This window comes from Tachypleus tridentatus, chromosome 12 (assembly GCF_004210375.1).
Source record: "Tachypleus tridentatus isolate NWPU-2018 chromosome 12, ASM421037v1, whole genome shotgun sequence".
Taxonomy (NCBI): Eukaryota; Metazoa; Arthropoda; class Merostomata; order Xiphosura; family Limulidae; genus Tachypleus; species Tachypleus tridentatus.
Genome location: NC_134836.1, coordinates 109465018 through 109479398, shown reverse-complemented (window position 1 = coordinate 109479398; position 14381 = coordinate 109465018). Strand labels below are relative to the sequence as shown.

Sequence of the window (14381 nt, the reverse complement as noted above, 5' to 3'; positions counted from 1 at the left end):
AGTTCTTGTGCTGACGTTGCTTTCAAAGGCAGTTTGGAACTCAATATGAGTGTTACAACTGTGGACAGATGATTTTTACGCGCTTCACCACTCGACGGTCCCGTTCTGTAAGCTTGTGTGACCTACTGCTTCGTAGCTGAGCTGTTGTTGCTCCTAGGCGTTTATTTTTACACTCATCTGTTCGCTTTTACTAACCAATTTCTTCAAAATTTTGATTATCCGCAGACTTAGCTGATACAAGTGTGAATATTATTATTCAAGATTATCAATCCAACATTCAAAACCTAATATAAACCTATTTTTCATCGAATTTTTAAAACAGTTTCATGTTATTCTTAAAAACCAACTTTTTTCTTTAAACTTTATCTTGTGCTATAACAAGATGGCGCAGCTCAAAATTATTCTCTGTGAACTCTCCAAGGGCTCTTTCTTAGTTTTATTCTCATCTGTACTTATCTTGCTGAACTTCACGCTTCTCTTCTTATAGGCGCAGAATTATTTTTAGAAAAAATTTTTTTTCATTTTTCACATTTTTCATATAATTTTTCGATTTGCAGTTATTTATTAAATTTACTCTTACCACCACCATTTTATCCTTGCACATTTCTGCTGACCTGAACTGAATGTCATGTAACTTTTATTTTTGACTCTCAATATTCTCCGAAATTAATAAATCAAATAAGCAAACAAGGAAAGACAAGAAATACAAACCATAACTGACTATGAAACTGTAATATCTCTTTCAAACCAATTCTTTTTTTATTTTAGAATAGAGTTAATACAAGTTAAGATAAGCTGCAGTTAAAAAATTCGTGCTACTCTTGTATAGTGTAATTAGCAACCGTATTTAAATCAATAAAATTTGGCTTACATGCGTTTCCTCTAGTTCCAGTTATATCCCAAGTTTTAACTTGCTTGGTTCACATTAAATCTCACTTTTATGGTATTTTGTCAAGTGACAAAATTTAATCTTCCAATACCATTTTGACTAACAACTCAAAGTAACTTCATACATTGTTAAGGTATACATCAGTAACCTTTTCGATGTATATAACGTACATATATGTATACCTTAATAACACATAGATCATAATAGATCTTACGGCTACATTCTAACGTATGGAGGAATATAACAGACATTAAATGATTATCCTGTATGACAAAAATCAAAATTATGGAACTAGTGTTTTGTAAAACAAATAACAATATAACCGAATCTTTATTTTACCCATATAGTTATAATTTAATCTATAAATAATTTGATGAAAACAATTGTTACCCATCAATGCAATAGAACTAAAAGTACTCCTCCATGATCTACTGTAAATCTTTACTAACGATTATGATTTTACCTTCTTGTGACACATCATGTATAGGATAATATATCTAAATCATATCTCGCATGTTACTACTCCCTATTTCAAAAATTAATTTAATGGGACGCATTCTTGCATCTAAAATACAAGTTTTTGTTTCTGCCGGTTTACAGATACAAACGAGATTTTGTTTGTAGAACTACACCTAATTTTCAAAACTTTTTATTACCAAGTTTTAAAACTCTACTTTTAGTTTAACATCACTTGCATTCTGGAACTCTTTGTGTGTGGGGTGTGGTCTTCTGATTCCGGAACGAGTCCGTGTTCTCAGGAACTCCGATCGGAAGGGTGGGGGCCCATAAAATTCGTTATTTGATGGCATGTCTCTGCAATCTCTCTTCTTTACATAATACAGGCAGGCGCTCCTACTTTCACTGTCTCAGCTTCATGGTATGATATTTTTAAAGCCTAATGACAAATAGCAGGAGATACAAAAATTAAGACGAAATTCACATTTGGAAGATGGAATGTGCTATTTGAGATACATATACTTTTACGATTAATAGAACATTTTTTGTTGTCTTTAATACTTTATATTAATATTATGTCGACAATTATAATGCAGAATCAATCAATAAACTTAACATTCTGAATAATACTAACATACTATCAAATTTACGAAATTCGGTAACTTTTTAATTTACATGTAGATTACTAATTATTCATCACCTTACACACTTCAGTTAGTTTTCGTTCATTTCATGATTGTAGGATTTCTTTTTATTACATTATGATTCAGTTTATCCTCCGTATTCAGCTGTTTAGATCCTTCTTCGTTAACATGTGCACTATAGTAATTTTTATTTTCATCTCTTTAGTTCTATTCACTAGAGTGATTTCTACATTGTATTTCGTCCATTACCGGAGCTCACCAACTTAGCTGAGATACGATGGAAACAGTAGTGACTAATACGTTATTCATATTAGCAAATCACTTGACAACAACGATTGAATTAAGTTGACGACGTTTAATCTTTTATCAATTTTATTTGTCACAATATATCAGAATTAGGGTAAGTTTATGTTTTCTTTTAACACATGTGAAATGTGACAATTTTTCCAGATGAGTTCCTTCTTGATTATGTCATGTACTGTTACCTGACCGTTTGCAACCTTCACCTTTTGCGTTCATGGATTATCATCTCTTACAAAAGTCTTGCTTTGGTTAGCTCGGATGTGGTGCGACTTATTGTAGGTCTCTTTCTGTATGGTCCTTAGACATCAAATGATCCATATTTCTTTGTTTACCAATGCTTTTAAAAATAAGGGATATCCCTGTCTTGTAAATACTAAACCCCGATCCGGAAACCTCTTTAATATACGAGTAAAGGAACACCATGTGTCAGAAACTCTGTAAGCTTTTCCAAAATCGATCAATTTTCGGTGCAATCACGCTGCTCATGAAACACCGAACAATTAAAAATGTAGTTCCAAATATATTTCGTTCCATCGAGACTTTATATGGTTGTGGCTATCATGAATATTACTGATTTGTAAGTTCAAAGTTGGTTTAATATAACATATTTTACCCTGTATAGTACATTTAACAAATAAAATAATCAGATAAAACACATAAACATTACTTTTTTTCAGAATTTATTTATTTATATCATTCTGATATCAACGAATATGTCTTTAATTTACATATTTTGTTCTAATTTAGTACAAATTAAATGCTTTATGTTTCAAGGTGAACTGATATTCAGTTATTATAAGTTTGTTCTTCTATGAAATTAGTCATTTTCTTTTCCACATAATTTACAATTGTGAAGTGTCACGATATAAACACATGAAGTCTAATCCACTTGAGAACCCAGATTTGAACCGTTTACGGAAAAAATTCTTCAATTGATGTCACTATCGTACCAATCCTTTAGGATAACTAGTCTTCAATGTTGTATTCGGCCACTCCCTAACTCGAGCCGAGCGAACAAAACACTGAACAAATAGTTTTGCACGAACTGCTCAAGTCAGCAGATGGTTTTCAAGTGTTTCGCTTTTAACGAATCAGGAACAAAACCATGTTTAAAGAAACTTTTCAAAATGAAAATCGAGAATATAAAATGATCTAAAAAGGTTCGAATGTTTATACATTGGAAACACATGTTTGTGTCAAACGTTACTGTCTGCTGAATCCACCGAGGGGAAATTAGCGTTGTATCAGAGGAGAACAGGAAATATGTGTGTGTGTTTTGTTATGCTGTCTGCTGAATCCACCGAGGGAAATTAGCGTTGTATCAGCGGAGAACAGGAAATATGTGTGTGTGTTTTGTTATGCTGTCTGCTGAATCCACCGAGGGGAAATTAGCGTTGTATCAGCGGAGAACAGGAAATATGGATATCCAAGTGACCACGATTATAGGCGAAATTCTTTGTACTGAAAAATCTTCTTATCGAGATTTCTCCTATTGGCTCATCGAAAAAAATAATTTAAACATTTGATAAAACTTGCTTGCCAGCTACTTTTAAGTTTCAATGATTGTTTCTTTATTTTTGAATTTCGCGCAAAGCTACACAAGGGCTATCTGCGCTACCCGTCCCTAATTTAGCAGTGTAAGACGAAAGGAAAAGCAGCTAGTCACCCACCGCCAACTCTTGGACTACTATTTTACCAAAGAATAGTGGGATTGATCGTCACATTATAACGCCCCCACGTCTGAAAGGAAGAGCACGTTTAGTGTAACGGGGATTCGAACTTGCGACCCTTAGAAGTTTCAGAGAAGTGACTTGTTGAAAAATCTGCATCCTGGTCTGATCTCTGTCATCTCGGACTAAACCTTACTTTGAATTGGTCTGTCATCTCGAACTAAACCTTACGTTGAATTTTTTCTTCACGGTACGCCATCTACTGCCGATAGTTTCGGCAGTTATTTTTGTTACTGAGTACAAGGCTTCACATTTAATTACCTGTGCTCTGCCCACGCCAATGATTGAGTCTTTAATCTTTGCGTTAAAAGTCCTCAAGCTTACCACTGAGTAGCTTCGTAACAAAATATTATTTTCCTTCGATGAATATATATATTTTTACAAACAAGACTGTTACATTAATATTTCTCCTAAAGATGCTAGCCTAAATGAAGTACCCTTATTTACTGTCGATTTACCATTTAAAAATCGTAATTTCTTTCAGTCTTGGATTTATTTTACTTAACGTAAATAAGTTTTCAAACGTTTACCTTTCCAAAACTTGTTATTTCTTTCCATTTTGCTGGCGATAACTTTTTTTTTTTAAATAACGCAAGAAATTATATTACACACGTTGGCAGAACCTTTGTCAGCTAAAACGTTCATCGTCGGCACACTCGCATAGACCCCTATCGACTTTTAATACATATTTGTTCAAGATATTTATGCCGCTATGTTGCTTGTGGGTTCGTAGTTTTGTTCGTCGCCCTCATAGTCAGCGGAACTAGGGACACGTAACCCCTCAATTTCTGACCCGATATTGACGTGCTCTGTCTAATTGGTAATAGAAACTTGAGTATAAATATCATGGAAAAAAAAATCATTGTTTTAGTTTTTGATTCAATGGTCACAACTAATATAGCGAATACAGTATCCCACCCACAATTTAGATATGCCCTTCTGCCTATAATAACAACTGAGTCACATGAACAACTGAACAAAAACATACTCGATATGGTGTTGGTAATTTCAGGGTTAAAATATAAACAGTAAAAACGCGTAGTGAAAATAATTTTAAAACATTAAACTTAAGAAACTGTAAACTGGAATTTAAAATGCTTAGAATAAGTTTGGAAGCACTGGATTTTTGAAAGTCAAACTTTGCGTTGATATTTGCCTGAATTTTTGTCTGAATGTAAAGTTTCTATGGAATTTTTTTTGGAGAATTTTGGTTCAATTTTTTCTTATCCAAATATGCATCGTTCGTAGGTGATATCAATACAGTTTCTAAGAGTGTGAAAGTTGGTGTTGTCCTTTAATAACCTCAAACAGTTTAATATGGAGACTTACCATGACAGGACTCTCGGTTCGCAATCTGCGGGTCACAAGTTTGAATCCAATAACCGAACATGCTTGTCTTTTCAGACCTAGAGGAGTTATAATGTGACGGGCAATATCATGTTTCAAAAGCAAAAAGTAGCCTAAGATATGGCGTTGGGTGGTGTTTACTAGCCGCCCTCTATCTAGTCTTTCGATTCTAAATCAGGAATGGATCGCGTAAATTGCTCTCGAGTAGTTTTGAACGAAATTCAACAAACAAAAACCACCTGCTTTAGTTATGAAGCGAAAGAAGCATCCGCCCTTCTCTCGAAGTCAGAAGCAACAACAGAAATTACTAGATTGTTAGTGCAGTTTTAGCGCACAATATATAATTCTGATTTTGATCATCTCCAATATTAACCAGAAAAAGTATTCATGAACTTGTGATACATCTGAACTGAATTTAAATACCTAAAACAAACAAACAAACAAACAAACAAACAAAACTTCTTAAGTAGAAATGTAGTTCCTCAAAGGCCCAGCATGGCCAGGTGTTTAAGGCACTCGACTCGTAATCCAAGGCTCTCGGGTTCAAATCTCCGTCGCACCAAACATGCTCCCCCTTTCAGTCGTGAGGCTGTTATAATATTACAGTCAATCCCACTATTTGTTGGTAAAAGAGTAGTTCAAGAGTTGGCGGTGGATGGTGATGACTAGCTGTCTTCCCTCTAGTCTTACACTGCAAAATTAGGAACGGCTAGCACAGATAGCCCTCATGTAGCTTTGCGCGAAATTCAAAACAATCAATCAATTGAAAGCTTCAGAAAATGGAAATAGAGAGATTTCAAATTTTTAAAGGTCTCGAGCCTCACAGACGGGAAGCACGATCTCAGACTATCCGACATCCATTGTAACGGATTTAATATTATTTTAATATATATGTTTTTTTTTGTTCTTTCAATTTAATGCGTGTAACGTATATTGTTAAAGGTGTATTTCGCAAGTTCCGCATGTTCTCTAAATTTGTAAAATGTTCTCGAGTGTAAGAAGCAACAATATACGTTTTACGAAAGTACCACTGTATCTTCGAACGTGACTGCAAAGTTAATTTTCGAGAATCACGCCTAACAAGTATTAAAGCTAGCCATTAAAACACGGTAGCATAGTTCCAGACTTTTGTTAGATCGCTACAGTCAGTATACTTACTCTAAGCCTCGGACGCTATAACTGTGATAAACGCTTATTAATCCGAAAACTACAAATATTTGACCAGGAACGTTTATAGATTTCAAACATTACGAACCGTTCAACTTCAAAGAATTAACTTTAGCTGTTAGTATTTCTATAAGGGCATTAGATATATATCTTCCCCTGTGAAAAGTAAGCTTGTAAACCACGTTAGGCCAAATTAAGAATAGAGCTAGCTAGCATTCTCGTCAAGTAAAGTGTATCTGTGCATCAACATGAAATTAATTCGCTCGTCTTGGACCTGGATCGTTGGTAAAATAGCCAGTTTTAGACCAGACAGAAGAATGAATACCGTTTGTGAGTTTGTAAAAAATTGTATACAAATAATTATTTGTAATAACTGTTATTACAAATTGCATATTTTTTTATATTAAGATGTATTTGTGTCAAGAAAGAAAATTATGTGGATCAATCTTGTCGGCAAACATCGTAAACTTGATACATATCGATATTCCATTAAGTTTTAAAATAAAATTAAATTTGTCGGCAATTTCAAATCGTAATACCTTAACATAAGGTAAGATACTAAATCGGAGACTAGTGTGAGATAAATTACAGTACGAAACGTAATAAACTGGGGGCTCGTCCGGGATTAATTCTAATAAGGGACACCATTCAGTTACAGCCCTCCCTTTTCAAAACTCCGGATTAACTCCTGATGTGTGAATATGGGATGAGTATAATATGTGTGTATTTCTGTCTCCGATCATAATTAATTTTCCATGTGAAACTCGTGTTTTTATCTGAATGTATGACGCTCAATCAAGTACTCGGTTTGGTTTTTCATTTCGCCTAAGGCTACATGAGGACTATCTGCGCTAGCCGTCCTTAATTTTGCAGTGTAAGACTAGAGGGAAGGCAGATAGTCATCACCACCTACCACTATCTCTTCGGCTGCTCTTTTACCTACGAATTATGGGATTGATCGTCACATAACGCCCCCACGGCTGAAAGGGCTGGTGTGACGATTATTCGAACCCGCGACCCTCGTATTATAAGTTGAGCGTCTTAACCATCTGCCCATGTCAAGAACTTGGGCCGTGTTTTAAAAAAAAAATTATGGATTTAACTGAATCAAGTTAGTTTCATATATCTCCTAAGTAGTAACTTTACTGGATAACAAAGTGGCCTAAAGTGAAGACAATAAACCACCTGTGTAACAGGTGTAGACACAATAATGGTAGAGGAAGTTAATGATAAGCGTTACAGTGGCGCCTGCATATCTGCTGCCACGATTTCCAGGATGCTAAACATTGTAGTTGTTATACACCCGCACATAGCAAGTGGTAACACTTGAGCAAAACAAGCAGAGACAGCTGTTATAGATGTAAAATCGTTGTTTGGTGGTGGAGGCAAATAAGCCTTCAAAATATTGAGTACAATTCACACCTAAATCAGTATACGTGTACATGAATCAGACAGCATATTCAACAGAACAAAGAAGGTCTTGCTAGTTTATCATCGTCATCTCAATTTTTAAGTTAGTTTCTTAGGCTTTACCAGAAACTTAAAAAATGAAATACAAGATAAATGGTTAAAGCACTAGATTCGTAACCTGAAGGTCGCAGGTTCAAATCCCCGTCACACTAAACATGCTCGCCCTCTCAGCCTTGGGGGTGTTATACTGAAATTTATCAAAAAATATATGATAAAACTGTCATTAAAACAATCAAAATGTTGAAGTGTTTACAGAATTTTTTTAATTATTATTATTAAATGATACAAAACTAGTTTATAATATATAAAAGCTGAAAAATAATATGTGATACATATCTAGTTTTTTCAGGGGGCCGGGCTACGATTCCGTTTGGCAAATAACCATTAAGTAGCTACACACAAAAAACGATAAAACAAAGAAACAAGTAGTATCATCTACCGTCGCAGAAAGCCAAATTCGATCTCTTGTAGGCCTATGTTATAACTTATGTTTGTTTTAATATTAAAAGAATAGACTTATATACGGTCATACATACAACTGTCATTATCAGAAAACAAAATTCCCAAAACAGGCTTTATTATATACTGAAGCCTTACGCGCGCACACAGTAGTTTTATCAACAAACCTACACACTACAAATCGAACTAAGAAATAATTTCGTTTAAACCTTTAGAACTAGCAGAACGATATTATTTTTGCACGTATTTATTTACGTTTATGCATTTTCATACATTTCTAATGGATGTGTTTTTGTTTAATGTCGTGCACAAGGAATACTATTATATTAGTGATATATAAAAAAAACAGTTTCGTATATTTTTGTATTTACGATAAAGCTAACAAGGCTATCAGTCAGCGGTATCCTAAAACCCACCATCTATGCTAAAGGATTGAATTTCACTTTTGTAGCGCGCCAACAGCTAAAAGTGAAGGGAACATTGTATAGCAACGAACAGACTTAAATACGGCTTACCATATCCAAAATCCAGAGTTCCACCACAGTGCTAACCCGCATCCCAGGATGATTCATTTTCTAAATAGAAAATGCAGCATAGTTAATTATGTTAACACTTCTTGCCTTACTCAGTGTTTTTTTTTATTTATTTATGAGATGAAAAACAAATCATATCACTATAATACACAAATAATCGACTTTTTGTACGGGAAAAGTAAGGCAGAAGTCTGGGAAAACTTAAAATAATCTCGCTCTAGTGTCAAAGGATTACTTCTTGTTAAGCAAACAGGTACACAATGTTGCAAGTGCTTTCTCACTTCAGATATCTTAACCCTATGTTTAGTATTAAATACAAAGTTACCGCTGAGCCACCGGAGGAAAGACAGATAGAAAGTACTATTATAAGAAATCATAGCTTAGAACTACTAATATTTAAATTACGTCGTTCTTGGAAAACTCGCACTAACACAAATACTTTAACTTCGGTCGTACTATTGAGATTCGTAATGACGAGAAACTCATTCAAAGTAAAAATGTATCATAACGGTTGGTATGGATACTAAAATAAAGTATTAATCTGAAGATGACCTAAGAACGTCGGTGTTCTCTACTTTATTTTAATACCCATATCAATCGTCTTGAGGATACATTTTTATTATTAAGATTATATTCGTTTAGGTAGTATAGGCCTAATAAATATTTGTTAGGTACGGCTAATGATATTAACGTGATAATTAAAAAGCTTCTTCATAAAAGTTTTGTTTGTTGTACAACGTACATAGTTATAAATCCATTAAATCATCTGCTTAAGCAGTTGTTAAACTTGACCTCACTCAGAATAAGAAAAATCCTCTTTTGATTTACTACGTGACTAAGTTCTCAAACAAAAATGATTTTGATAAGACTTTATCGGTTTACATGCATTTTCCGTTGCCAATATAATTAACATGCTCGAAAGAAAAGTAAATAACCACTTAATAGCTACGTTAATAAAAATTAAACACCTAAACCTGAAAACACAGATAAAATATTGAGCGTAGTTGGAGTATTATTATGCGAATATAGAAAATAACTAATAGTTCTCTCTCTCACCAAGATACTGTGAAAATCACGAGAATCCAACACCCTCCAAACCGGCAACTCTTCGAACTGAGACCTATAGCAAAACTCGTGCTACTTTGTGTCGTGGTTTCCCATGAGGGAGGGCGTGGTTAAACTAAACCTCACACGCAACACCAATCGCCTGTATTTGCGTTATATGAAAAAGCCACACCCTAGTTAGACGCGATGGTATGAGCTGTAGCAAAGATTGAACGTCTATCATCGTGTGTTAGAAACTACACGAATAATATCTTCAAAAAAGCGCACCAACGGCTAATCCAATCCCACATTTCAGTATTATGAATGCGGCTGTAGTATGGCAGCTATAACTTTTGTTATCGAAAGTATTGTTATAATTACTATTAATAATTTCCTTAAAAGTGCACATACCTTTTATTTGTTGAGAAATGAAGCAAAAACAAAGTATAAATAATTTTATTATTGAAGTAATACTTAATGCATAAACGCTTCTACGTTTTTTCTATGTTTTATCACAGTCGAAATGAGAGTACCATACACTGTTTTGTTATAACTCAAAATATCTTAATAGTAATTAAGAAAAGGCTTATATACAATGAACAGTAGTTGTCGGGTTAATATTAATGAGTACCAGGTATTGGCGAGGGAAGAATAACTTATGTTAAAACAAATAGGCAACAACAAAACTAAAACATAGTCCCTTGATAAGTCAGTACTCTGTAATGAACATTCATTAAGATTTTCAATTTTAAAGCTATCGTTGATCTTTATCAATAATTTCCACATTACGTACAACAATCGATCGGATTATGCTTCCATCTGGAAATTCAGGGTTTCTTCGTTCAGATGTGATTAATTTTTCAGTAAGAAACTCAAAGCATTATATTAACTTTTATTAACAAACAGCTCTTTCAGATTGTACTGAGACAGAAAGTGTTTATCAAAAAGTGAAACAAAAATTGGACAGAAAAATTATGAAAAAGTGTACATCATATTGTATATTTTCATTTCTGTTTGTTTCATTCGTATTTCATTTTTCGATATAACACTTTCATACTGTAGCTTTAAAAATTAATCTCACATTCTTCATGTTTTTAGTGGTGAATGCTTACATTAAATAAACCAACTTAATGTATAACACATTATATTCATATGTATATTACAAGAAGTGATAACTCAGAACAATCTCTATTACTTTTACTTCGGAAATCTTCACACGCCATACTGACACTTAGAAGATTCTTTGTTCCTGGTATAATTATTATTTTTCGTGTTTTTAATTTCGCGCAAAGCTACACGTGGGCTGTCTGCACTAACCGCCCCTAATTCAGTAGTGTAAAACTAGAGGGAAGGCAGCTAGTCATACTCACTCACCGTCAACTCTTGGGCTAATCTTTTACCAAGGAACAGTGGGATTAATCGACATATTATAATGCCCCCACGGCTGAAAGGGCGAGCATGTTTGATGCGACAGGTATTCGATCGCGCGATCCTCAGATTACGAGTCGAGCGCTCTAAGCATCTGGCCGTGCTGGGTCTAACTGATTGAGTGTTGTTGTTTTGTAGGTCCTTTACAAATAACCGAGTCTTTTTTTTTAATCATAATATTAAAAACTGAAAGAGAAGAGTTGCGTGGTGACTGGTCTAAATTTGTGTTGTTTTGGAGCATGTACAAGTACTATTAAAGTTATCACAAAAAATTATAGTACTTTAGGGATATTACAAGAAATATCACAGCAGCTATAGTACCTTATACTAAAATATATAAATAATATCATAATAGAGAATCTTATTTATAAAACAGTAGTTACAATATCTTACAAATATTATAGAACTACCACAACAATAATAATATCTTACCGAAATACGAAGAAATATTGCAACAGAGACTTGATTAGTTTTAATGTCTGCTTTTTTTATTACACAATCCCTGAGCAAACATTTTATCAGCCTTTTTAAATAGAAGACCACACGTTTATAAGGTTGATTCTTTTTACCTTCTATGTTTGAATAATTTTTGGTTATTTGTTTAGGCCCGGCATGGCCAAGCGCGTTAAGGCGTGCGACTCGTAATCTGAAGGTCGCGGGTTCGCATCCCCGTCGCGCCAAACATGCTCGCCCTTTCAACCGTGGGGGCGTTATAATATGACTCTCAGTCCCACTATTCGTTGGTAAAAGAGTAGCCCAAGAGTTGGCGGTGGGTGGTGATGACGAGCTGCCTTCCCTCTAGTCTTACACTACTAAATTAGGGACGGCTAGCACAGATAGTCCTCGAGGAGCTTTGTGCGAAATTCAAAAAAAAAAAAAAGTTATTTTATATATTATTTGAGTTTACGCTACAATAGACAAAATATTTATTTAATTTTGATATAATTTGAAATGGAATTGTTACAATAAATTACTTCAGGGGAGCTAAAAATTGTGAAGAACAAATAGTTTGTCCTAATGTTTTCACTATGAACTTGAAGATCGTTCTTTTTATCGTCGTTTGGTCATTGTGTGTGACCTGCGAGAATCAGTTTGTAAACTTAAAGACTAAATTTTTTGTTTCTCTATAAGTTAGGAGACAGAAGGTAACTCTGAAATGCCATTGTTACACATCTCTGATTATAAATTTCTGGTGGTATGATTAAGAGGAATGTGAAAAGAATAGGTATTAACGTGATTTTTAACATGAATCTTAGGCCTATTCGTTTTGCTTTTTGTTAGCAAAGAAATTCATAGGACTCCTTTTGGTTTGTGTACTGCTGTAAAGTATTAATACAGATTATTTTTTTTGTATAAACTTTAACTTGTTATTTAAATAGATAGATACAAAGCATTTATTTGTTTTTATTAAAGTGTAAGTTTCCAATACACGACTTAACATCCACAGACTAGAAGTCTCAATATTTCGCCACGACATAAAGCGTATTCATTAGCTTTGCTCTTTCACGCTGATGAGCTGTGAATTCGTCTAAAGTGGTGAATCAAATAATCTACTAGGCCTCAGACTATCAATAACATTCATATTTTGGTGATAAAAAATCACAAATAAATCAATGGTTCTTGTTTAGTTGTTATTTTAAACATTAGCAAATTGATATTAACTTATCGGCAGAATAACAGAGAACCTTCTAATCAAGAAAAATAAATATAAATCATTATCGTGGAACATTAATGTTATTTCCACTTAACATGTTTACAACGTGTATTACTTATTAAAGAAAACACAAAGCAAAAATTTGTTGCAAAGCATCCAAAATGTTTTTATTAGTTTTTATTAACATACTTCATAATATTTGCGTGATACTTAATTTCAGTAGTTTGAGGCCTTTGGTTATATAAAAAAAAAAAACAATTTGCAACTCTAAGCTAAGAATGTGTGTATCGCATTTTTGTCTAATTAAGAAGCACATAAAAACAAATAGCGAAACTTAAAAATTATACAAGAATAACAAGCGTCTAAATTTGAAGCTTCCTTTCAGCTTGACGCCCGCGCCAAAAGGCCCTCTTCTCCTTCCCTTTAAGTGATTCTATAAATACTTGTACATTAACTGAATACCAGATGACAGCTTGTTTTAGCTCAAGAGTTTTTCTTTATTTTTACATGTGAATAATTAAATGTCATAAAACCATTGGTGCTGATATCATTATTGTCGTGCTTCTGCTAGGTTACAAGTGCTTCTGTAGAAAATATGTTCTATGTATTTTTTTCTCGAATAATAATAGCGCTTTTTGTGTATACACAGTTTATTTATTAATTTACACTCTTTTTTTATTTTATTTATGAGATATTTGTATTCTACCTTCATTTGCATAACTTTTATTTTGGCAAGCCCCCTTAACCAGGGGCGTAGATTTTTTACACGCGATGGGAGGGGGATGATTTTTGCAACCACCTATGTGGACTGTTCAATTTGCAAATTGGTAATCTATGATTACGTGAACCTGAAAGCCGTAAACATGCAGTCACAGAGTAATCTTATTGTCACGATACTTGCATGTATACTTAGGCCTACTGACTGATACTTACGAACTATCGCTTAGATCGAAAAGCTCAGAAGCACGCCTATATTAAAGATGTACATTTCGGCCACTGGAAAAGCCTACATCTAGGCCTAATTATGTAATTCGATTGGTAAGAACAGAGAATTACAAGAACAAACACACAATTTGTAGGTCTGTGATGCAATAAAACAATTCAACAGACCAAACTGTAGGGGGGGATGATTATATGTACCATACCCCCCCACCTAAAATGAAGGGGAAATGTATACCCTCCATCCCCCCAGGACCTACGCCCCTGCCCTTAACAACCACTTGGTGCACTTGTTTGTTTCAGAATATTGCTCAAAGT

At 34.1% G+C, this 14381-nt stretch overlaps 1 long non-coding RNA gene across 1 annotated transcript; it reads right to left on the bottom strand.

The window, feature by feature from the left end:
• Positions 1 to 801: 801 nt before the first annotated feature.
• LOC143235279 (uncharacterized) lies at positions 802 to 10122 on the bottom strand. The gene is made up of 3 exons (XR_013018998.1): positions 10055 to 10122; positions 8981 to 9040; positions 802 to 1784 (listed from the first exon to the last, which is right to left on the bottom strand). It is a non-coding gene; the product is annotated as an uncharacterized LOC143235279 (long non-coding RNA).
• Positions 10123 to 14381: the final 4259 nt, after the last annotated feature.